The 27,175-nt window shown below is 38.3% G+C and overlaps 1 protein-coding gene across 44 annotated transcripts in view; it reads right to left on the bottom strand.

The window, feature by feature from the left end:
- Window positions 1-27,175, bottom strand: part of SIPA1L1 (signal induced proliferation associated 1 like 1) — a 359,658-nt gene that overhangs the window by 273,006 nt on the left and 59,477 nt on the right. For 33 of the 44 annotated variants that reach the window (XM_070249967.1, XM_023628022.2, XM_070249984.1 and 30 more), the window contains one exon: window positions 5,280-5,345. The exons of 6 other annotated variants lie outside the window; for them this stretch is intronic. The gene's annotated coding sequence lies outside the window, so the exon portion shown is untranslated. Of the gene's footprint in view, window positions 1-5,279; window positions 5,346-6,841; window positions 7,159-27,175 lie in introns of those variants that run through there. 5 more of the 44 variants (XM_070249956.1, XM_070249973.1, XM_070249969.1 and 2 more) reach the window with 4 other exon arrangements.

Here is a 27,175-nt window from a genome sequence, read left to right as displayed (position 1 = left end):
ACTGCTGATGCCAGATGAGGGGTACATGCGGCCTCACTGCACTAATCTCTTGACTTCTGTGTATATTTGAGAAATCTCACAAATAAAAAGTAAAAGTGGTAGCAGGGATAGTTATTTCTGGGTGGTGGAGACTGAGTGATCTGGTGGGAATTGGGTGACTTTTACTTTGATCTGTGTGCCTTTCAGAAACATCCAGATTTTATACCAAAAATATGAATTACTTTAGTTCCTTGAAGAAATAAATGTTATTCTTTTAGCAGCTGGCTGGCTGGCTGGATCTTTCAATGCCCAGTTCCAATGACGCCACCTCTATGGATTTAATTGTCCCTTTATAGACACCTTAATGCATTTTATTTGTATTTCCATGAAAGGCCTTATTACATTTGGTCATTTATTATAACAGTTTTTAATTATGTCTTATCTCCCCCTCTAGGAAAACAACTTGATTACAAAGGACATTTCTTTTTTCTATTTCTATCTTGGTCAACACTAAACAAAAAGCTCTCTCTATATAATAGGTGTTAAATAGTTATTTACTCAATTGACTAACTTTTCACTAATAAATCCAGGAAAGAAACAAGTGGCCTTGGCAGTAGAATATCTTACTTTGTGTAACTACAAAACTTTTAATGCTAGAACATGCCCAGAGGTCCTTATTCAAAGATCAATATCCATCACATGTTACCTAGTCAGTTTCTCAAACCATCTATTTTCCAACTGACTGGAAAAAAAAATCAGTCAGTAGCAGAAAAGGGTCAGTTACTGAATTAAGTTACAGACACAAGAAAAAAAAAGATTCTCTGAAAAACATCAAAGTCCGTTAGTTCTTCAGCCATCATTCATTATTTAACCACCTGAAGACTCACCCAGAGCACCAATCAGTCCGTTTTTACAAAGGAAACCATTTGGGAAGAACAGAGTTAGCCATGCGCTGAGGCAAACAATGGTGCTGGAAACATCCTCTGCTCTGAGGGGCTGATGTCACGTGGGAGGGCTGCACACCCACACTCTCGTGTTTTCTTTATCATGGAGACTCAGTGGAGACCTTGCCGTGTTCTGTGCAGATAAGCGGCTTTCTTCAAGCCGAGGCAGGCATCTCCACATTCTCTTGCTTACAAATCATTTCCAAAAAGACACGATAAAGCCCTCCCCCCAGGAGCGCCCAGACCCCAAAACATGGCATACTGGACTTCCCCACACACAAGATTTCACCCACTCTATGGCCTTAATTCCACACGCATGGTTTTGATGAAAGCCACTCAAATGCTAGTGATGATATTTACAACTTCCTTTTATACATAAAATATGCTTAAGCTTTAACAAACACTAAAATAAAGTCCAGGTTTTAAAATAAAACCCCCACCACTAGTAACTGTAGTTTCCCAAGCCCTTTGGAAAACATCAGTGTATCGTCAAGAACTGGCAGAAGCAAGCTCCCCACCACTTTCATCTCTAGTTCACCCTGCGATTTGCTCCCAGAAGCCAGGTCTTCCAAAATGCTTCCCCCTCCCCACTTTTTAAGGCAGGCAGGTGCAGGCGGGGGTGGGCAGGGCTCTGCCCAATTGCCACTGTGACCTCCACCCACAATCCCACACACAGCTCATGTTCCTGCTTCCCTATCTTCTGATTTCTCACTTTAGACTTTGGTGCAAATCCACTCTTATGAGGAAATTTTAAATGTATTAGACAGTCAAAAAAGTGGGTAACATGGTATCATTATAAAGAATCATATCCATACAAATCCAGGGCCCAAAACAGTGACCAGGTCCTAAGAAATAAGGCACTCCTCCAAAGCAACTTAATTCACTTCTTATTACCATCTGTTCTGTCTGCCATTAGAATGGATTTAAAAGAGGCAACTCTCTATTGAAGAACAAAAAGGTAAGATCGGTGAGAATAAGTCGTTCTTATTGAAGAGAAAGAGGGTATGACAGCAGTAGTAAACATGAAGAGGTCCTATGACGCTCCATAGGCTGGTAAAACGTTTGCTAGCCAAAGGATTTAACATAACTTTCTTTTTTAAGAACAAAGAAGGCGCCTCTGAATAATAAATAAGCATAATGAAATAATTCTGAAGTGACCTGAAGGCTTGCCAAACTCAATTCCTATCAGTCATGGCCAAAGATAAAAGGAAAACTCTGCAAGCGTCCCTTTGCTACTAAAAATTTTCAGTATTTTCATATTATATTATAGTTGGCATTTAGTTAATAAAATTTCATCCATTATTTATCTTAAAAAGTTGCCTCCCTTCTGTACCCTCAGAGCCACTGTGAAACTTCAATTTAGGTTGACCCAAAGAATCTAAGGAGTCTGCTCAAGGTAAACATTTGAGTTATTTTCTTCTTAGAGGTAATATATTCAAAGTGGTATTATTATTTAATCTATTGCCTTTGTCACTGGACTATGTTTAAAGAGGAAACTGTTTTGGATGTGAACAGCTGTTCTCATACGTTTTAAGGAAGACACAATTTGTTAGAATAATAAGGAGAAAAGAGACAGGTACATCAGCAGACATGAGGAAGCCAGATCACAGTTCTGCAGGCTGGACAGCCAAGAAGGAAATGTCTTCTAGGCTTCCATGTTTTAACCGACCTCTAAATCTGCTAGTCATTCTATTGTCTGGATGGCCAACATAAAGCATTATGCTTGTTAGGTTTCTTGCCACCACCACATGTACCACCAAGAAAAGTCTAGAAGAATGCAACAAAATGCATTTTTTTTCTTTTCTTATTACACTTACTAACTGGTGAGGCCTTTTCATAAAACAACAGAAAGTATGTCTTCACTTTTGCGTATTATACCAGCAAACTATTAGTAAAAATAAATGTGATCAGTGTTATTCTTTTTTATTTTGTTTTCAAGAAAAGAAAGAAGTGGAGAGCTTTTTAAAGATTTCCTCAATTACTCTCCCATGAAAAGCAGAAGGTTTGGATGCAATAACCAAGCTGAACTAAGAGAAAAATTTAAATAACATCTCATTTACCTATGAGTACATAATTGTCTATACAAGAAAGGGAAAATCCAAAGAAAAATATAATCCGTGGGAAAATTATTCAAATGTTTTAGTGTGTAAAGCACATAATTTAGTCAGATCATTATCAATTAACATCACTCTATGTTTCTTGCTGGGTATTTAGATAGAATGTAGCAATTAAAAATTTTTTTAAAGGAAAGGAAAAAGTATGCTTTCTCAACTCAATTTTTATTGTAGAACAATGCTACTCAAAAATTAAATAAAGTATAAGAATGACGGATTTAATAAGATACACACAGAACTACACATCAATTACAAGATCTTGTGGGTTGGTTTTTGCTTTGTTTTGTTGTCTTTTTGGGTTTCTTTGGAGGATGGGAATTGTTTTAGATATCCCTTAAGTAGAGAAAGAGCCCTTAGGAAGAAGGATATATTTAGAAGACCAAGAAAGAGTCATGCCACCATCAGGTCTGGAAACCCACTCAATCCTGGCCTCCTGTGTCTGTTGTCTGGGAGACCCGAGCATGCATGAATGCACAAGAGAAGAATCTCTCATCTGACCTCACAGATATACCGTATTAGCATTATCAGACGGTACTGCCATTAAAAGAAGTGAGTATAGTGCCCAGAGGTTCTGGTTACTAAACTAAGCAACTCAACTCAAGAGACAAGTTGTAGCTACTACAACATAAAAGTGAAACGAGCCTCATAGTAACCCTAGAACTTAAGGCCTTTGCTAAAAACTGTCATTCAAGTTTATCGACCAGGAATTGACCCTTATTTCAGTGTTTTAAATACCGTAAGACATACAGCGACTGCACTGAAGGTGCACATTTCTATAGTATACAGATACTCAAGAGAAAAAAAATCATCTTGCAAAACAGCTTACAAGCTTGAGATGAGAACCAGAGGGCGCTCAGTAACATACACTGACGTTTCTTCCTTTGCAAAGTACCTAAGCCACAGCTACCTTTCTGTAGCATTCCTACAGGCTGCTCACTTCACCACGAAGCAATTCTTGATGGTCCCAAAGATGCTACATTCTCAAAGACAGTTTTTCAGTTGTGTTTCTAACAAAAAAAAGTTGGGCTCTTCAAATGGCTAAAAATTAAAGAGATCGAAAAATCTTTCTTGGATTCCACCTCTATTAAAGAAGAATGGTGCTGAGAATGGTTAAATAAATGCTACCCGGAAAGTGTCCTAATGTACTCTAAAAACGTTTCCAGAGATAATCATTCCCCAATTTCTCTTACTGAAATTCAAGGAAGGTCAGAAATAGCGAGCCACTTTGAAAGCCGTGCTCCAATTACCCAGCGGGCTTCAGAAAAGAAACCGTAAGCGCTGCACAAGGGTTTACAGAGGTGAGATGCTCAGATAACCTTGACTGTCCTTGATAGGATGCAGCTGCTCCAGAACAGCTGACTCCTTAGGCAATTTGCTTCTGCTCCTGACAAAGCAGCATATAAGAAAAATCCCAAGGTCTTTGTTTCAGCATCTGGCTGAGATGAAGGTTAACAAAGTAACAAAACTAAAGAAACTTATGCAACCTCAAACCAGTTGTTTTATCTGAATTTAAGAGCTTAACAGATTAGAGCACTTTCAGCCTATAGAAATGTCTCTCTCAACCCAAATTAAGCTGTTATTTTTCTCAATAAGAGGATACCCTTTTACACTGATTAAAGTGTCTGAGAAATGTCCACAGAAACATCAGAACAGGCCTCCGATAGGTCTGGGTTTCTACCCAGGAGTAACCAAAGGCAGTCAATCTAAGATCAGTGGTAACACACGCATGGCGACTCTCAGGCCAGCAGAGCATCCAACCATCTCTCAATTTTTTCAAACAAGCTTGGTATTCCAAATTACACACTAATACATCAGCGTTAACAAGATTCTTATTTAGAACATGAATTGAGGCGTAAACTTCCATCAAATTTACGACACACAAAGATTTTTTTAAACATTTGAAGTACTTACTATGGAATGGAAACATAAATAGGTAACCAAAACTTTCTTACTATTAATTTAACTAGCCAGAAAAATATGTGAAACATTTTATCTAGAAAGATGACAATGCTGAATTCAGAAATCAGCGTCTAAAAACTGCACAGGAGTTTCTCCCCTTCTCCATTTCCATTTCTGCCTCTCAGCAGTAAAACAATGAAGGAAGAAAAAAACAGTGGGGGAAAAAGATATAGGATCCTCATCTGATAAACCAAAACTCTGCCATAAGTAGCAGGTCGTCTAAGAATGAATGTTTGATGTTCCCTTCCCCCAACATGACTTTGTGACTAATCCGCCAACTCACCTTATTCTACTTCAAAGTTAGTAGTGAATCTTGCTTGAGGTCAAACTTGAGGAATCCTCTCAAAACCTGGATTAAAATAATTATAAACTTTAGGTTATTTTCAAATTTTGAAAATCATACAACTGTACCTCACAGTAAAAAGGGAAAAAAAATCACTGCTATAAATCAAATCATAATTGTGAAATGTTATACTTTACCTCTAAAACCCTCTTTAATTTATAATCTCTTTATGCATAGTTCAACACACATTTAAATTTAAGCCAACTAATAGCCACTCAAACTTAAACAACAAATTCTTAAACCTGGCTACTCAGTCTGTAGGCAGATTGCTGATCCAGGGCCTCACCCCAAACAACCTGTTCAGGAAGGCTGGAGGAAACTCGGAAACTGTATGTGTAACAAGCCCCCAAACAAGGTGATTTTGACATAGTCGGCCCATCAGCTGCCTACGGGAACCACTGTTCCAAACGAGTGCTTCTCAACACGGGTGATTCTGCACCCCAGGGGACACCTTGCAATGTCTGGAGATATTTTTGGTTGTCACAGCGAGGGGACGGGGTACACTACTGGCCTTTAACGGATGCTGCTACACATCCTACAAGGCACAGGACAGCCCCTCATGACAAAGAATCATCCAGTCCAAAATATCAATAGCAGTGAGATCGAGAAAACCTGTTCCAAAGCAACCAAACATTCTGATTATTTAGAAATTCTCACATTGGTCATTTCGGATAGGTTATAAGCTTCTAGCACAGTCATAAGGCATTTTCTGTGATGCTAAGCTTATTATTACTTAAAGGAATACACATCTATGCCCAATATTGATAATCTGCAGTACATATTCCTAATAACAGTAAAATAAATCAGACTATACCTGTCCATAAGAGCTTCCAAGAAACTAATTTGTTAATGTTTGCTGAGGTGAAACACTATTTCAAACCACGCTGATTTCCAAAACCTGTTCCCAAACGTACAAGATGGAAGCTAAGAAGAGTAAGAACCAGGACTCAGTTCCACTCACAGATATTTCCAACACCTGGTGAAGACCAGGGGGGGAAGTTCCTCTTCCCAGCCTGTCGCCCTGGATATTAGGATTCCCATCTCTTATTCAGCCAAATATAAAGGTACTTGACAACTTACTTTACTGCATATGAAATGAGACTGACTTAATGAACCTACCAGGTCCCTGCACTATGAACGTGGGTAATGCAGCAGAAGAGAGCTCAGTGAGACCCTGCAACAGGTCCTTCCTGCTCTACCAAGAGCAAATGGAATAAACATCAGAAGAAAACTGGGGGGAAAAGAAACCTACAAAGAGTATACTGAGAGTCAGATAGCCCAGATAATAAAATTTGCAGCTTGTACATGATTGCACCCACAGAATGAGTAAAGAAACCTATAACACTCAAAATATATACTTTGTTCATCTTAATTAATGAGCCATAACCAGCTAATTACAAAAATAAGACATACCTGACAGCTGATTTGCACTAGTAATCCACTTAGGTACACGAACCAACATGCAAATTTTAAACTCAAGCAAAAGGATGTAATTTACGAACCCACTTAGATTCCATCAGGCTTACTCCACTCCACCTGGACAACATTTTCATGCTGTGGCATACGGGCTTATATTCTAATTACAGGCTGATTTCTTCCTCCGGATCCCCAGCGCGATAAAGGAACTACCCAAATCAAACCCAAGCACAATCACCCTAGGCAGTGAGCACCTGGGTGGTGGTGAGCAGTGGGCAGCCTGGCATTCGTATCCCAAAGCACCAGGGGGGTTGGCAGAGCAGGCAGAATCTGCGGCAGAGGCAGGCCTCCCATCTGGAGCTCCTTCCCCATGCTGTGGGAGGCTTTGCTCTAGGCAAATGACGAAGGAGCTTTACTGAATGATGTGTTTTTCCAAAGGTAGGGCTAACATACCTTCTTGATTCAAGATGCCTGTTAAATCAACGTGGAGCCCATCACACCTCCATTACAGAAAGAAGACAACTGGGGAAGACAGCCTCAGACAACAGCAAGAAAAATAATAACCTGGTCAAAGACAACTGCTTAATACCCATCAATGGCTAAGAGAACAAAGCAAAGTAATTCCACAAAAAAGGAAGGCCCCAAAATTACTGGGAAGGTTCAGAAATATCAGTGCACAATAGGAGATTTAACCCCTACTTCCATTTTTCTAGATTTAAATTGGTCTTCAAACAAAAATTCACAGTTAAATTTCAAAACATAAACACCAGGTTTTTTTCTTTCAGCAGTAAAATATATTCTGTTCCAAAAAAGAAAGGTTGCTCAATTTCCCGTCAGCAGCAATCCGGAGAAGGCCACCTACACGGTAAAGGCAGCAAGAAAAAAATAACAGTGCTGAAGAAAAGCCTGCATGTGGGGGAGTACATTAAGTGCCATGTAACTACCACTCTGGGGTTTTATAAGCTTTTTTTCCTTGATCATTCTGAGAAAAATGAAAATTAGTGTAACTGCTAAAGAGAAGTCTGTCCTCCAACCTATCTAAGGAAATCAAGCCCTATGATGGATTTTATAGTTCTACCAAAGAAAGCAAGGCCTGAGGGGCCAATTCCACCCTCTCACCTCTGATTATCAGTCCTAAGGGGAAAGGCCCGTTCTACCAAACAGCTTACACTTAACGTTTTCCGAGAGAGAAGGCTGCTGCGACAATTAACGTTCTCCCCACAGCTACTCAACCCCCCATCCTCAACCATCCAAGTTTTAGAGTAAGACTAGCTTGGTCCTAATATGCTTAATCCTAAACCTTCGGGGAGAAACCACTCGCACACACAAACATGAGCTGACTAGATTACGGATGAGTACAGCATCACATTCGCCACTCTATCAAATTCCCTTACCCTACTTTATACTTTCTGAAAACTCTAAATTCTAAGATAGCAATCAACCAGGTCAACACCTTTTACTAAGAGCCATTGAAACATGCTCTACACTGAGGCAGACACAGTGGTAAAAAAGAGAAAGAAAAGAGTTTAAACAGCTCAATAGCAAACTGGGGAGAAAATAATGGCATACACAAAGTAAGTGAAAATTAAATACAGTATTATGAAATCGCCTAATGACTTTTCTAAGAACATGTTCCCATCGTTAAGCGAATTTTGAAGATTCCAGGCCTGTTTTATAGAATGTTCCTTAATGTGGGTTTGTCTGATATTTCCGTATGAATAGATTCAAACTGTGAATGTTCAGAAGGAATACCACAGAAGAGTTCCTCTCACCGTACCCTCTCAGGTGGTACACTGTTTCAGTTCTTTCCCCTGACTGGTCATGTTAACTTACGTCAGTTGATTAAGGTGGTATCTGTCAGATGTGCCCACTGTACAGTTATTCTTTTTCCCTTGTAATTAATAAGTATTTTGTGAGGTGATACTTTAAGACTATATAAATAGTCCCAGATTTGTCTCTCCTATTTCCCAACAAACTTTCACCCAATATTTTTAGTGTCTATTGATAATTCTTGGCCAAATTAATTATTCTATGGCAGTTGCCAAAAGCAATTTTCTAGTCTGATGATTCCTACCATTTTAGTGGAAAAAATAGTATTTAGAAAAAAAGACCTGGGGGTGCTTATTGCAACTGGGTTATTGCTGTTCCCAGCTCATCTAAGTGAACAGAAGCACACACATACATGCATGCATACCTTTTTTCTTTCCAAATCTATTTATGTATACTGAAAACCAAGAGTTTCTACAAATACCCTGAATTCCAATCCAACAGCACAGGGTTCATTCTAGTTTTCACCTTTCTATTCCCTGTAAGAGCAGTAAATCTGGTTCCTAGTAACTGCCATTTACTTATTGGATTCACTCCCCCATGTTACATAATGCTAGCCCTACCTCTGATTGAGTATCAGAAAAAGTCTGCCCTCTCTAAAGCATCAATAACGCGGAAGCCTAGGAAGATAAAAATGTTTTACGTAAAAACCACTACTCCAGCCACATACCGCAGAAAAAACTGCAACCCCACCCATGTCCCCAGCAAAGGTCAAGCGGGGAGCCAAGAGTCCTACATTCCCCTGCTGTGATGTTCCCTTAGCAGAGACTATACACGATATGATATCATTTCACAGAACCCAAATAGGCAAAGCTAAAAATGTACTGTTCACAGATCCATTGTTTTAAAAAGCTAGGGAATGTGGAACATACAATTCAGGCTGGTGGTCACCTCCCAGGGAGGCAGGAGGCTGGGGTCAGCGAGGAACACACAGTAGCTTCAAAGCACTGATCTCGCTCTAGTGCTTAGCCCAGCAAGTGCCGAGCACAGGTCCCTGAAGAAACGACTGTGCCTCACCCAACCACCAGCAGGTCATTAGCAGGGTCTCGATTTTACATTTGAGATGGGAGGCCTAAAAAGGTGCTTATGTTGCCTGTGGTCACGCAACTCGTAAGCAAGAGCTCAGATGCAAACCCAGGTCTGTGTGACTCCAATCCTCTTTCTCCTGTGCCGTCCACTACCTCTCAAGCAGAGAAGAAAGAAGACGGGGAGGAGAAATGGAGTCCACAATTCTGAGGCTAAGATTCCTTGCTTCTAAACCGGTTCCAGAACCGTTTTTAGGGCACAGCCAAGTCTAGGCCCAGAACCAAGGGGAGGAAAAAATCCTCCTGAAGGCTAAGAAAGGTGTAGAGGCACAAATCCGGGACTTGAACTGCAAGGGCAATATGAACAATCCTTTGGGGAAAGTTTCCATCGCATCCCATAGGCTACAAATTCTGGTTCAATTCAGTCACTAAATAAAATCTCCTCTCAGAGATAAAAATCTCATAAAATCTTATTGCTAACTGTTGTTTTTGTTTTGAAATCAGGGGACAAAGGAGAGAAGACCAGCAACCCATTCATGAAATTCCAAATATTGCCTAAATACGGTGAAACCATAAATTACTTAGCACACAGCAAGAAACATGAAATTAGTGACAAATGTTCAACCCTTTTAAAGAATTTATATAATGGAATACTAAGGCAGAACAAGAATACTTCTCTGAAGGAAAGACCAGACAGCCAAGGAAGCTTAAATATCACTCTACTACCTGGGGGTGTTTTAAAACTGCTGAAACTCAGAAACAGGGGCCGGCCCGGTGGCACAGTGGTTGAGTTTGTGCACTCTGCTTTGGCGACCTGGGCTTTGCGGGTTCACATCCCAGGTGTGGACCTAGCACCACTCGACAAGCCATGCTGTGGCGGCATCCCATGTAAAATAGAGGAAGACTGGCACAGATGTTAGCTCAGTGACAATCTTCCTCTAGCAAAGAGGAAAACAGGCAACAGATGTTAGGGTCAATCTTCCTCACCAAAGGGAAAAAAAAAACAAACCCAGAAAGATGAATCTCCATAAATAGAAAAGAAAAGCAAAAAGATAGTGTATTTATCTTCTCAAAAATTCAGAAATAACTGCATTCTAACCGCACTTCTGGTAGAAATATCTCCAGAGCCTATTAAAGTCATTAATAACAACTCATGCCACCTGGGAAAGTCTTCATGATAAGCAGTAATGATTTTGTGACCTTAGTTTATGCTTTCTATCTTTAAAACGGAATAAGTTTTCCCACTGTTGATTTCCAGGGGGTAGAATATAAATTGAACCATAAATAATTTTAAGCCTAGCCTCCTCCCTACCCTGACGCAAAAATTTTGCTAAGCTTTCCCTTCCCTCTCCTGTCAACCTTTTCTTTCCAAAGAGGGAAAATCTGGACCTAGACCACAGACCAAGGAAAATGCTACAAAACCAAAGAAATAAAAGGACATGTGTGAGATGGTGCAAAAATAATTCAAAACTCATGCTAACTTCATGTTGTAGCCTAAAACTGTCTATAACACATAAAAGTTAAGAAATGTAAAACCATCCTGTAAAATATAATAAGCACATGAGAAGCACAAAAGAAATAAACCTCACTAGATAAAAAGGGAAGGTATTTAACAGAACTCTACAGGGCTAGGGCTTGCTTTTTTTTTTTTTTTTAAGCTTTTTAGTTACTCTTTTTATGAACAGCAATCAGGTGTTGATGAAATCAGCATTTGGCATTAGAAAGACAAGAAGTCATCCTGAAGAATTTCTGAGTGAAAATGGCAAACTGAATAAATAAATCCATAGGCATTTGTTTCTTTCTTGTTACTGTATTAAGCTTATGTGATTACAAGACGAGCAGAAATTATCCTTGAGAATTAAGGGAGAATAGCAGAGCTTTGAAAGAAACTTAAAACCTAAAAAATAAATAAGAAAAGAATGCATTACTTTACCATCAAAAAAGGGAAAACCTTGAAATATATTAAAGAGTTTCACTGCAAACTCCCAGATAATAAAGTTTGGGTAAAAATCAATAGGGCTATTTGAAAAATAAATCCTCCCAAGCTCATCTAATTTACTGTTATTGAGACAACCCACTTATTAAGGGACTGCAAGACTTATATTTCTTAACTTTAATGGATTTGATAACTCATGAAGACACAAGCAAAATCTTCTTCCCAGAAAAGTACATACCAATGGTTCTCTGATCCCAAGTTGTACAAACTATTTCTCATTCTTCCTCTCCCTGCAATTCTAAACATAAAAGTTCTCAACAGACAGACAGAACCAAGCAAATAAAGTGGCTGGAAAAAGGCTGAAACAGTGATGACAAGAGAAATAAGTCCTTGTACAGGCTTATTATCTTCATCTTGAGGTTTCTCCATCTGAGCTAAAGACGCCTCTAACTACCCATTTGCTCAAGCCAAAACCCTAAGATTCATTCTCCATTCCTTTCTTTCACATCCCATATCCATTCTGTCAAGACCTATAAATCCTACCTCCTGAAGACCATCTTGAATTCTTCACTCCTCTCCATTTCCATTGTCACATTGGTCCAAGCCACTATCATCTCTCTATAGACAACTGCCCCAGATTCCCCATGAATCTCCTTTCTACCCACGATCATTTTCTACAGAGCTGTCAGAAGGATTTTTTAAAAGGTTAAACTACATATTATTATCCCCCTGCTGAAAACTTTCCAATGGGTCTCCACATCCTGAGATGTCAAGAAATGTGAAGGATATAAGATTTTATCCTAATTTCAAACTGACAAGTTAGCCTGCCACAGTAGTTTGGATGCTGGCGGAAGACAGGAGACTCCTGGGTCAGAGACAGAGGACTTCATTATTCAGCAGTAGCAGTAGCCAGAGTGGCAGTATTCTTTGGTGCCAGTCCCTTAAGTCCCAATTCCCATCAGGTGACACACAGAGGATCAGATGACACCTGCACAGCAGTGGTGTGTTACAGGAGAGTAACCCTGAGATTAATGAACCCAAATCTTTTATAATGGGCAGTAAGCCTGTCTGACCTTTACCCCAGAAAGAGACATTGTCTTTATTATACTAGACTATAAGTGTGCCAAATCTTTGCTCTGGAGGGAGACACTCTCTTTATCCTCTAAGGTTGTTGACTACACAAATGATCCTTGAAAATACAGTCTAGAACAAAGGTGATCTGTGCAAAAACATGAGACACATGGAAAACTGTATCCCAACATTAGAATAAAAGCCAAATTTTTTACCATGGTCTACAAGGCCCTACATAATTGGTCCCTTTCTCTTCAATTTCATACAGAATCCCTGTCTCCCCAGCTTACTATGCTCCAGCTCCACTAGCCATCTTTGGTGTCCTCAATAAGCCCAGCTCTTTTCTGCCTCAAGGTCTTTGCCTGTGCTGGTCCTGTTGTCTGAAATACTCTTTTCCCTGGCTTAGATGTCACCTCCTCACAAAGACCTTCCCTCGTCAATCTATCTAAGACCCTACACTCAGTATTTCTCTTTTTTATCACTTTGCTCACTCATTCATTCAATAAACACTTATTGCGTACTTACTATGTACCAATCACTATTATTGTAGGCACAATAATTACTTATCTACCTGTTTATTTACTGACAGTCTCCCCTGAGGGTAGGAGACTTATCTTTCATTCATTCATCCACAAAGGGCTAGAACTTAAAATTGTGCCCTCAATAAAACTCTACTCAACAGAACTAAAAGAAGACATCAACAACAATACAATAATAGTAGGGGACCTCAACACCCCATTAACACCAATGGATAGAACATCCAGACAGAAAATCAACAAGGAAACTACAGAATTAAATGAAAAATTAGACCAGATGGACTTAATAGATATATATAGAACACTTCATCCAAAAACAGCAGGTTACACATTCTTCTCAAGTGCGCATGTAACATTCTGAAGGATAGACCATATTTTGGGAAACAAAGCAAGCATCAATAAATACAAGAGAGTTGAAATAATACCAAGCATCTTTTCTGATCATAATGCTATGAAACTAGAAATCAACTACAAGAATAAAGCAGAGAAAGGTGCAAAAATGTGGAGAATAAACAACACGCTAATGAACAAACAATGGATTACTGAAGAAATTAAAGAAGAAATCAAATATTATCTGGAGACAAATGAAAATGAGAACACGTCATTCCAAATCATTTGGGATGCAACAAAAGCAGTCCTAAGGGGGAAATTCATCGCAATACAGGCTCACCTCACTAAACAAGAAAAAGCTCACATAAGCAACCTCAAACAACACCTAACAGAATTAGAAAAAGAAGAACAAACAAAGCCCAGAGTCAGTAGAAGGAGCGAAATAATAAAAATAAGAGCAGAAATAAACAATATTGAAACAAAAAAGACAGTAGAAAGGATCAATGAAACAAAGAGTTGGTTCTTCGAAAAAATTAACAAAATCGACAAACCCTTAGCCAGACTCACCAAGAAAAGAAGAGAGAAATCTCAAATAAAAAAAATTAGGAATGAGAGAGGAGAAATCACAACAGATACCAAAAAAATACAAGGGATCATAAGAGAATAGTATGAAAAACTATATGCCAACAAATTGAACAACCTAGAAGAAATGGACAAATTCCTAGACTCTTACAACCTCCCCAAACTGAATGAGGAAGAAATGGAGAATCTGAATAGGCCAATCACAAGTAAAGAAATAGAAACAGTAATCAAAAACCTCCCCAAAAATAAGAGTCCAGGACCAGACGGCTTCTCTGGAGAATTCTACCAAACATTCAAAGAAGATTTAATACCTATCCTTCTCAAACTATTCCAGAAAACTGAAGAAGATGGAGTACTCCCTAACACATTCTATGAAGCCAACATCACTCTGATCCCCAAACCTGACAAGGACAACACAAAGAAGGAGAACTACAGGCCGATATCACTGATGAACACAGATGCAAAAATCCTCAACGAAATTCTGGCAAACCAAATACAGGAATATATCAAAAAGATTATACACCGTGATCAAGTGGGATTTATACCAGGGTCACAGGGATGGTTCAACATCTGCAAGTCAATCAACGTGATACACTACATTAACAAACTGAGAAACAAAAACCACATGATCATCTCAATAGATGCAGAGAAAGCATTCAACAAGATCCAACATCCATTTATGATAAAAACCCTCAATAAAATGGGTATAGAAGGAAAGTACCTCAACATAATAAAGGCCATGTATGACAAACCCACAGCCAACATCATACTCAATGGACAAAAACTGAAAGCCATCCCTGTGAGGACAGGAACAAGACAAGTGTGCCCACTTTCACCACTCCTATTCAACATAGTACTGGAGGTGTTGGCCAGAGCAATTCGGCAGGAAAAAGAAATAAAAGGAATCCAAATAGGCAACGAAGAAGTAAAACTCTCGCTGTTTGCAGACGACATGATCTTATATATAGAAAACCCCAAAGAATCCATAGGAAAACTATTAGAAACAATCAACAGCTACAGCAAAGTTGCAAGGTATAAAATCAACATACATAAATCAGTAGCATTTCTATACACTAACAATGAACTAACAGAAAAAGAACTCAAGAACTCAATCCCATTCACAATCACAATGAAAAGAATAAAATACCTTGGGATAAATTTAACCAAGGAAGTGAAAGATTTATACAATGAAAACTACAAGACTTTCTTGAAAGAAATTGACGATGACATAAAGAGATGGAAAGACATTCCACGCACATGGATTAGAAGAATAAACATAGTTAAAATGTCCATACTACCTAAAGCAATCTACAGATTCAATGCTATCCCAATCAGAATCCCAAGGACATTCTTTACAGAAATTGAACAAAGAATCCTAAAATTCATATGGGGCAACAAAAGACCGCGAATTGCTAAAGCAATCCCGAGTAAGAAAAACAAAGCCGGAGGCATCACAATCCCCGATTTCAAAACATACTACAAAGCTACAGCGATCAAAACAGCATGGTACTGGTACAAAAACAGGGGCACAGATCAATGGAACAGAATTGAAAGCCCAGAGATAAAACCACACATCTATGGACAGCTAATCTTTGACAAAGAAGCTGAGGGCCTACAATGGAGAAAAGAAAGTCTCTTCAACAAATGGTGCTGGGAAAACTGGACAGCCCCCATGTAAAAGAATGAAAATTGACCATTCTTTTTCACCATTCACAAAAATAAACTCAAAATGGATCAAAGACATAAAGATTAGGCCTGAAACAATAAGGCTCCTAGAAGAGAATATAGGTATTACACTCTTTGACATCAGTTTCAAAAGAATCTTTTCAGACACTATAACTCCTCAGATGAGGGAAACAATAGAAAGAATAAACAACTGGGACTTCATCAGACTAAAGAGCTTCTTCAAGGCAAGGGAAAACGGGATTGAAACAAAAAAACAGCCCACTAATTGGGAAAAAATATTCACAAGCTACTTATCCGACAAAGGGTTAATCTCCATAATATACAAAGAACTCACACAGCTTAACAACAAAAAAACAAACAACCCGATCAAAAAATGGGCAGAGGACATGAACAGACATTTCTCCAAAGAAGATATAAGAATGGCCAATAGACACATGAAAAGATGCTCATCATCACTAATCATCAGGGAAATGCAAATCAAAGCTACACTAAGATATCACCTTACAACCGTTAGATTGGCAAAAATATCCAAAACCAAGAATGACAAATGTTGGAGAGGCTGTGGAGAAAAAGGAACCCTCATACACGGTTGGTGGGAATGCAAACTAGTGCAGCCACTATAGAAAACAGTGTGGAGATTTCTCAAAAAATTAAAAATAGAAATACCATACGACCCAGCCATCCCACTACTGGGTATCTATCCTAAGAACCTGAAATCAGCAATCCCAAGAGTCCCATGCACCCCTATGTTCATCGCAGCATTATTTACAATAGCCAAGACATGGAACCAACCTAAATGCCCAGAAACTGATGAGTGGATAAAGAAGATATGGTATATATACACAATGGAATACTACTCAGCCATAAAAAAGGACAAAATTGTTCCATTCGCATCATGGATTCTCATCAACATGGATGGACCTTGAGAGTATTATGTTAAGCAAAATAAGCCAGACAGAGAAAGACGAACTCTAAATGACTCCACTTATAGGTGGAACTTAACATATAGACAAGGAGAACTGATCGGTGGTTACCAGGGAAAAGGGGGGCTGGAGGGAGGGCACAAAGGGTGAAGTGGTGTACCCACAACATGACTAACAATAATGTACAACTGAAATCTCACAAGGTTGTAATCTATCATAATCTTAATAAAAAAAAAAACTCTACTGAATAAATGAACAACTATTACAATACTAAGTATTGAAATACTTCCAGGTCAATATGGGAAAGCAGCATACACTACACAAAAAGCATGGAATTAGGAGCTAGAAGTTCTAAATTCAAACCCTGCAGTCATCATTTAGTGCACCTGAGCAATTCAATTAAGTTTCCTGTAAAATGAAGAAAATCCTTCTCCTGTCTAATTCACAAGATTATTTTGAGGATTAAATGATGGAATCTTTCAAAACTCTTGCAATGTTAAATATAATTTAAAACCAGTAACAAATTGATAGTTAACAGTCATGAGACAGAAATTCACTTAAAAACAATGTACTTGGCGCCCCTACTATGAGGGTGACACTACTACAGAAATTTACAATAAAAATGAATAACTTAAAATGAAATCATAAAACGTTTCATTCTTTAATACACTTGAAGGAGAATAGTTTTTCCCCTTTAAATACCCTTTGGACATGCTTTAAAAACTCAGATAAAAGGTGAATCACCTTTACCTGTTCCTGATCCCAGAATATTAGAAAAATGTTTTTTGATTACTTAAGTTATTTTTAAGCAAGCCATCCAAATGCCAATTTAGAAAAATTTTAGATTACATTTACACCCCTGAATGCCAACCTGCAAAACACAAATTTTTAGCCTTCTGGCAAAAATTATAAATTTATTAATTTTACCTTCTTTTACTTATTTCATCTGAAACCAAACACAGTCTCTTCACTGCAAGATGGCGTGTGTGTGTACATCTGTATGTGTGTGTAGTGAAGGAAAAGTAAGCTTCAACTTAGATCACAAAGAGCAGCTTCAGGGGGCTGGCACCGTGGCATAGCGGTTAAGTTTGCATCATCTGCTTCTGTGGCCTGAGGTTCGTGAGTTCAGATCCTGGGTGCCGACCTACACACCACTCATCAAGCCATGCTGTGGCGGCATCCCATGTACAAAATAGAGGAAGACTGGCACAGATGTTAGCTCAGGGACAATCTTCCTCAAGCAAAAAGAGGAAGATTGGCAACAGATGTCAGCCCCGAGCCAATCTTCCTCACCAAAAAAATAAAATAAAGTAAATTTTTTAAAAGAAGAGCAGCTTCAGAATCAACACCCAAGGTAGCCAACAGGAAGAAGTACAGTGATCATAGTGAGGTGTCAGCAGAGGACTGGCAGCTTGACTACAAACAGGGACAGTTAACTCGGACAAGCCACACGGCTGCCATGAGTTCACCAACGAACTCGTCTTCTATGACCTCAAAAGAAAATTACCCCAAAACTATAGTGGGTAGTGCTTCTAAGATAAAAAATGACAAGGTGTAAACTGATAAAAATGAGAGTCTATGCAACACTCATTAGAAAGGAAACAAAGTAGAATGTGAGAACTCTATGATAAGGATTCCTGTTACATAACATTTTTCAAATTCAATATACATACATATAAATAACTAATAGCAGGTACATTGTGTGAGTAAAAAAGGTGGAATAACATGAATTGGTCCTTGTTATAATTAAAGTCACGAAGAAAATACAAAAATGAGGGAGAGGTGTACACGTCGAGGCTTTTTGGAGCTAAGAAAGATATCCAAGTTAAGAGTGATGGAGGCAGATGGAAAACATACACATGAAGAACATTAACAAAAGTACATATTTCAGTATTTATATATAATTATATTCAGTAGCTTTTCATTACACACGTGAAGGTCTCTCAAAATACATCTCCTTACATGTTACTTTAAAAGATGGCTACCTATTCCAAATTTGGGGGAAAGGGGTCAGCAGCAGTTATCAAACTATTCATACAATCCTCATTAACCACATATACTTTCATGAAAGTAAGTACAAATAAAATCTAGGACATCTAGAAGCTTCTATTTCAATATTAATCTAAATAGCCAATGTCAAAAGCTATCTTTCAATTAATTAATTTCCCTTATAAATAATGATAGTTCCTATTTGACTACCTGCAATATGCCAGGCACATGACGTTCTCTGTAGCATGTAATCAGCCTAACAATCCAAGGAGATGGGCATTATTATTCCCATTTCACAAAGGAGTACAAGCAGGAATCAGCGAAGTTTTAAATTTTACCCAAGATTAAGTAATGTGGCCAAGGTGACACAGCTAACTTAATAAGAGGACAAGCAGGAACCCAAACCCAAGACTGTTATGACACAAAGCCTGTGTTTCCACTACTGCATTATGTAGCCTCCAGCTTACAGTACTTAGAATAATCATAATTCAGGAATTATTTGTAAATACTAGTTTACTGTTCACAATATTACATGAAAATGCACATTATAAACCACTATGTTAAAATATGTATTTTACAAGTATATTTTTCAGAAAAAAACTGGAAACATATATGGCAAAAAAATTATGACACTTACGAGTGATAGAATTTTTAGTCTGTGATAGAATTTGAGTCATTGTGAATTTCCTCAATTTCTATTTGTCTAGTTTTTCCTTAGTTATGATATATAACTTAAGAAAAAGGTAAAGCATACAAAAAGACTACATTTTAGTACAGATATTTTTCCCTCTGTTCTGGAACCTACCAAAACTCAACTGTGACTATAAAACATGATACAAGTATAACGTATCTTCAGAGTTGAACAAAAGGTGAACAGCAATAAGAAATATGCCATAGAATTAAATCACACAGACTTTGGTAGCACTATGGAAAAATAAGTAGCCTTTCTATTTTTGCATTACACTTACCCAGAAGAACAAAGAAAGTAAGTAAAAGAGAAACTATTCGGAATGCCACAGCTTAGAAGAAATGCTTAGAGGAAAACTGGCAAAACAAACCAAGTCAATGCAACTTGAGAAAAACACCCTTGGAAACTACAGTACAAAATCTTCATGGAAAAAAGTCAGTTTTAGTGATTGTCCAGGCATTTGAGCAAATTAGCAGTTAATCTAAAGAAACTACTTAGAGGCTCAGAAATGTTTAAGCTAATCAATTAATCAGAATGTAAACGCCCACATTCAATCAAATTTACTTCTCAAAATATTTATGCTTCTAATCTTGTGCAATGACCCTACATCATGTTCACAAAACCTCTTCAGAGGCACTTTAACCAACCTGGAAAAGGGGAGGTGCGTAAATTTCATTTCCCTAAAGGAAACACCACTCAACTACTCACTGTGTAATCTGACCAGAATACACTATTTGTTTCAAAGTGATCAAATACTACGCATTCCAACAGAAGGAAAGCACTATGGGGTCAGGAGAGAAAAAAGGGGAGGTTCAATTTTTCCCAAAATGTTTTATGATCTAAAACCAATATGGCAAAATGTTAAGATCTGATGAAGCTGGAAGGTACTGTCTAATTCCCTATCCTTTCCAGCCTATTTGGAATATTTTTAAATTAAAAATAGTAATAATGATTAACATGTGTAAGTCACTACAACACTCAGTGCTCTTAGTATACTTGTATTGATTAAAACACACACAGGGGCCAGCCTGGTGGCGCAGCAGTTAAGTGCACACGTTCCGCTTTGGCTGCCCAGGGTTCACCGGTTTGGATCCCGGATGAGGACACGGCACCGCTTATCAAGCTATGCAGTGGCAGGCGTCCCACATATAAAGTAGAGGAAGATGGGCACAGATGTTACCTCAGGGCCAGTCTTCCTCAGCAAAAAAAGAGGAGGATTGGCAGCAGATGTTAGCTCAGGGCTAATCTTCCTCAAAAATGAATAAATAAATAAATAAAATTTAAAAATATATAAATAAAAATTAAAAAAAATAAAAATACTGAAAAGAAAACCCACACACACAGACCATCTCAACATCCCTCTAGTCCAACCTGTGACAACCCAAGGAAGCCACTGTTGACTCAAATACTAAACATCCCCTAATATTTTGTTTGCTCCTTTGCAAAACATGAAATCAGAAAAACAGCCATTATGATTAAAAAAATTAAAAATTCTTTTATGTCATGATGCCAAAATAGTCATCAGTCACCTGAGATGTTCTGTGTGTATGCCCTGAATTCATTTCTAAGGTGGAAATAAATAGGTTTACCTCTCGAAATGGCACACTTCCAGAACAGATAGTCTTGCTCCCCCACAGGAAAGGCTCTCAGGACACCTTACAAAGTGTGCCACCTACTCTTCACACCAGAAAAGCCACTTTTGGTATTAACATGACAAGAGGATATATTAAGGGTGAGTGTGTCACCTGAAAAAAGTAAACAGATCTTTAGAAAGTGAGTTCTTTAACTTTCTTCTCACTAAAAGAACCAGAATCCACATTTATAGGGTGCTTTCAACTCCATGGGCAAAGGAAACTGCTGTCATATACAGGAAACAGATGGGGTGGATAATGCAACTATCAACTGCTCCCTCTTCCCTTCACTAGAATTTAAGAAACACTCAGCTAATAACGAAACAAACAGAAAAGCAGAAGTTCACAACTGAAGCAGGACCTGAACACACGTCAAGAAACATGTTACGAGCATCACAGAGTGGTCAGACCTAACCTAAATGACAAAGGAAATTTCAGCTATGTGTTTCCTTTTCTCAAAAACGAGAGTTACACTTACTGTAATTCAATTACTGCCTCAATTAAAACTGAGATCCATCTGTACCCTCACCAGCCACAAGTGATATCTTAACTGAGGTGCAATTATTTGCTGTATTTAAGAACAAGTATTCACTTTAATTCAAACAATTCTTAAACACTGATTGGGTGTAAGACAGAGAAAAAGCTCCAGAGCTCCAAAGATCACAACAGCACACACTTTCCTTTCAAAAAGCTTACAACCTAACTCACAGGGAAAGATACGTAAAAACAGCAATCATACAAACCAAAGAGTTGCTAGGTACAACTTCAAGGATGGCAAAGCACACAAAGCTTAGAAGACCCACTCAAGGAGATCAAGGAAGCACAATCAATAAGTTTCCAGTGGCTAAGAAGAGACAGAAGAAAAGCAATTTGGGGGAGGAAGTAGAGAATAAAGACAGAAAAGGCTGTTTCGCACATGGTGTTTAAGTAAACAAAGAGCATAAACCATGGAAACACATTTTAAACATCAAACATACAAAGAAACACTTGAACTTGCATGGAAATTTTCCCTGAGAACCACGAAAGATGAACTGGGCTTACTATGCATCAATGTCTGTCATCTAGCTTTGGCCTCATCCTTCACAAAGCCATTAATTACCACGTGATTACAAAGATGACCATCGAATCTTATCATCCCTATGGTGTGCGTCATGGGCACATGGCATGCCATTTGGAGTTACTGTTGTAGTGTGAATATTCACTTTCAAATACAGAAGGGCATTCAGATGACACTTAGAGGGCTTGTAATTCCACCAGGTGGCTGAAGTATATGTGAGTTTTGTTTTTTTTTTTTAACCTACAGTGGTGCTAATCCCTTATTAAGCTTTGTGATCATATTCATTGTACAGGGAGAGGTAGGCTAGCAGAGTGAGTGTATACGTGGTCTTTTCCACCACTTTTATCAAAATACAATTGACACAATATTGTATTCATTTGAGGTGTACAACATAATGATTTGATATATGTATATATTACAAAATGATTACCACAATAAGTTTAGTTAACATCCATCATTTCAGTTACAAATAAGTGAGTATATATTATTGCAAAAGAAAATGCTACAATTCTAATGACGAATTTAAAACTTAATTTTACTTACAAAAATAGTTTAGAACTTTCAAACAGTGCCTAAATTGGAAAATAATAACCTTCAACAAATTAGTCTGAAGAACTGCAATTAAGTTTTAGTTATTTAATTCCATTTAGGCCACAAACCTTTCAAGAAAAAAAAATTCTATGTGGGAATTTTTCACACCTTGTAAAGCAGAAAGCAAACTTTGCCACCTCAGATGGTAGAACCACCTCATCGTGTACTTCCATGAAATGTGCAAACGAGATGAAAGACTGGCTTTTACATTTCAAAGGTTACCTGGACAAAAGAACGTCCAGGTAAATAATATCAGGCAAATAATGGCAACAAACCATCACTAAAACCCAAATTGCAAAGTAGTTCACTGGCTAGAACCAACTGGAAGGACAAGGAGAAGGACAGAGGGGTTGAGGGTGGAAGGCTGGAATCACTCCACAAAAGTTTCCAAACAACCCGCTAAGGAGCTTAGATTACCCTACAGGCAATGGGAAACTACCAAAGGTTTATGAGGGATTGTCATAGTCAGAACCAAACGTGCGTGTATGTGTGCGTGTGCAAACATACTCACGTATATTTTTTTTATTTCCCTCTAAAAAACTTCAACAGTAATGTGGAAGAGAGCCCGAAAGAGGAAAGGCACGGAATAAAGAAATGCTAGTAACAAGCTTGTTGCACTTTTCTAGGTGAGAGATGGCTGGGGCCTGAACTAGGACAGTGGAAACAGAGAAAGGAATGAATTTAAGAGAGACGTAGAGATAAAACTGACAATACGTGGAAAACAATCAGACGTGGTAACTGAGAAAAATGGAACCAAAGTCAACCAAAATCTGTCTCTTGAGGGACTGGAGAGGATGGTAGTGCTGTTGTCCAAGTGAGAAACCACACCACCATAAAATGAATAACTACACTATTCTCAAAAATAATATATATTTTTGGTTTTTGAGGAGGATTAGCCCTGAGCTAACTGCTGCCAATCCTCCTCTTTTTGCTGAAGAAGACTGGCCCTAGAGCTAACATTCGTGCCCATCTTCTTCTACTTTATATGTGGGACGCCTACCACAGCATGGCGTGCCAAGGGCTGCCACGTCTGCACTCGGGATCCCAACCTGTGAACCCCGGGCCGCCGAAGCGGAACGTGTGCACTTAACTGCTGTGCCACTGGGCCGGCCCCTCAAAAATAATATTTTTGTCAAGGTTACATTTAACTAATCTTTGAGGTTAATATTTATCTTCGACAGAGTCTGAAGTCATCCATTAGCCATACAAACGCCTGTCCAAGAAACAGGCTCAGCTCTAACTGGGCATTTTGAAATCTGCTAATGTAGTTTAGCTCGAAAATCTGTCAGTAAATAGTTTAAATTTATCAAAAAATACAAGATATCCTACAGAAGGAACATTCCAAAAATAGGACTAACTCTAAATTCTCCATGATGAATAACATTTGCTCGAGGAATTTCATAACAGAATCTTAGTTTCATGCTCTAGTTAATGAGTTTTAACATTCTCATTATATCACATTTTAAAATATAGTAAACCTTTTAAAATGACACATAATAAAACATGGTAAATTACTAACAATGCTACTCAAAATAATACCAAAGTATACATATACAGTGTAATTAGGTTTAATGCCTAATACAACAGCTAAAAAAATAACATTTTACCAAAAAATTACACCATTTATATCATACCACCTTCTTTTTTTTTCCAGCTTTGAGATATAACTAACAAATAAAATTTTAAGATATTTAAAGTGTACATGATGGTTTGATATACACAGACAGTGTAAAAAGATTCCTTCCATTGAGTTAATTAACACATCCATCACTTCACATATTTACCTTTTCTTTTGAGAACAGAATATTTTTTTAAGTTCTACTCTCTCAGCAAATTTCAATTATACAACGCAGTGTTATCAACTATAGTCACCATGTTATATATTAGATCCTTAAGACCTTATTCATCTTATGACTGAAAGTTTGTACCCCATACCGGCTTCTTAATATTCAAAATCAGGGTAACTGACCACTTAGACCAAACCTCTTTGTGGAACATGCTAATTTCTAAAGATTTACAGACTGATCTTGAACTAAGAAAAACACACAAACTCAAGTCAGTAGTTCAAAGTACAACCATAAATGAACACACAGCAGACAACAGTTGGCCAGGGGCATAAAAATTAGGTAAAAAGGAGTGAGGCAAAAGAAACCAACACTTGTTGAGGGCCTCCTCTAAGTCTGACACTGGGGTAAGAAATCCAGACACTCTCGGGGCTGGCCCCGTGGCCGAGTGGTTAAGTTCGCGCGCTCCGCTACAGGCGGCCCAGTGTTTCGTTGGTTCGAATCCTGGGCGTGGACATGGCACTGCTCATCAAACCACGCTGAGGCGGCGTCCCCCATGCCACAACTAGAAGGACCCACAACGAAGATTATACAACTATGTACCGGGGGGCTTTGGGGAGAAAAAGGAAAAAAATAAAATCTTAAAAAAAAAAAAAAAGAAATCCAGACACTCTCCCACTCCATACTCCCTGCATAATGAGTCTTTGGGTAACTGGGTATGAACTTCACGAAAGTAGTAAAGGCTTGGTAACCAGAGAATCTCCAGGTTCTCAAATAGCACCTGGCACACAATAAGTACTCAAGAAAGAGTGGTTAGATGCATGGCTGAATGGATAGATGGCTAGTGGATGAATGAACAGACATTTTTAATAACAATATTGGTCTAGCCCACATATACCAAAAGAGATCCTGGCAGCAAGAAATGTTCTCCAACCCAGTGTGTTCCATTCTCCAAGTACAGGATATCACAGCCAAGCGGAAAAAGCCCTTGGGCTCCATCATCAGACCTGGACGGGAAGCCAAGTTCCAGACTTACCCTTCAGTGTATCCTGAACAAGTCACTACTCTATGCCTGAAATGCACAGACTAATTCCTTAATCTTGATGTCATAAAAAGGCTTAACTGAAATACATGAGTACCTCGAAGTTCCTAGCACATCATTAGTACTTACTAAATTTAAATCTATTCATGTACTGGGACAGGGGAAAGGATTCTGGTGCTGATACAGTCTTGGTCTTAAGGATAAAGTCCAAGGGAGAGGTCTCAGTGAAAGGAATCCTAGTATAGTCCACAGCAAGACAGCCCTTGAGTCATTTTAAACTGTCAGTCCAAAGGACTGGCTCACCACATCACGTAGAGGAATCAGCAATCACAGCATGAGCCTATGCAGAATTCAAAAAGGGGGCCGGACTCTGCTAGTGCAAGGAAATACACAACAACCAGCATATGCTCTGGGCTTGACAATTTCATATTTGCCAAAATTAGGCATACTTTTTTCACTATTATGTCAAAAGTACTCTGACAATATTTGAAGTATATTTTATTGATTTGATGAAATTACAGATCATCAAGAATTCTTTTTAAGAAAAACTCCCTAAGGGCCCTATCAAGGCTCCATCTCTAAAAGATCAAGATAATTGCACATTTGGCTATAATTATGCCCTCGTGTTTTCTCTTTCATGTTTCAATAGCATCATATCATGCAATGCAGCCTAATTATAAAAGATAACCAAAACCCCCAATTTCTTATCCATAATTGAAAAGGTGAAAGATAACAAGTCTAAGATAGTCTTCTCTTTTGAGTTTGTAGCAAAACAAATCACACAAATCCTTTTAACTATCTTTCTAGTTATTGCTTATCCATCAGGTGAAGTCAATAGCAAGTCACCTTTCCTCTCAACAAGTTAGTGAGAAAATTATCCTAACTTTCAAAGGTGCTTGAGCATATTATTCAACTATAAGCTTCAGGAATATCTAAAATGCTTATTTTTTGCAATACACATCACCTAACTGAAACACGAATCCAAATCATTAAACTCAAAGACACAGTTATATAGTTTGCTTTTGGACGAAGGTCATCTCTTTCACTGCTGATTTTAAATGAACATTTTACAAAGGATGTATATAGCTGGAGAGAGGGAGAATAAGAAGAGATTCGGAGAGAGGGAGACAGTCACACCAGACAAAGTTTCTCACGTGAAGAAAGTTCTTTCTTCTAAATAAAAATCTGGGTATCAATCGTCAAGTCCAGAGAGTATATCAATAGAACAAGAGATCAATAATATAATATTCTAAGAACTTAAACCAATTTACAAAATCTCTTATCTACAAAATAATAGTCCCTTACAGAGGGTTCCAGTTAATGAATCAACATTTGGCGATGAATACGGCGTGATCTGGTAAACAGAGGAACTGAAGTCATTTAGAGGAGGAGAGGAGGCAGATCCTATTTTGATTAGAATCAGCCAGAAGCTATGAGAAAAAGGTTTAGTGCCCAGTAGAACGATTCCCTGAGGAAATCTAGGATAGTATGTTAGCAGAGAACAAAGAACAAAACTTGGGCAGCGAGTCTTAAGCTCCTCCTGTACGAGTATCTGATCAGCTTCAACACCTTTACCCATCCTTGCCAGCCTTGATGCCACATCCATACCAAGAACCTTTCTGAAGACAATACTACTGTCCTAGTCATCTACCAGCTGGGAACAGGATTTGCTTATTACACTATAAAATACTGTCTGCTTGCAAATACATTTCTCATTGCATG

This window comes from Equus caballus, chromosome 24 (assembly GCF_041296265.1).
Source record: "Equus caballus isolate H_3958 breed thoroughbred chromosome 24, TB-T2T, whole genome shotgun sequence".
Lineage (NCBI taxonomy): Eukaryota > Metazoa > Chordata > Mammalia > Perissodactyla > Equidae > Equus > Equus caballus.
The sequence above is the reverse complement of the archived record's forward strand: the minus strand, read 5'-3'. Positions and strand labels throughout refer to the sequence as shown.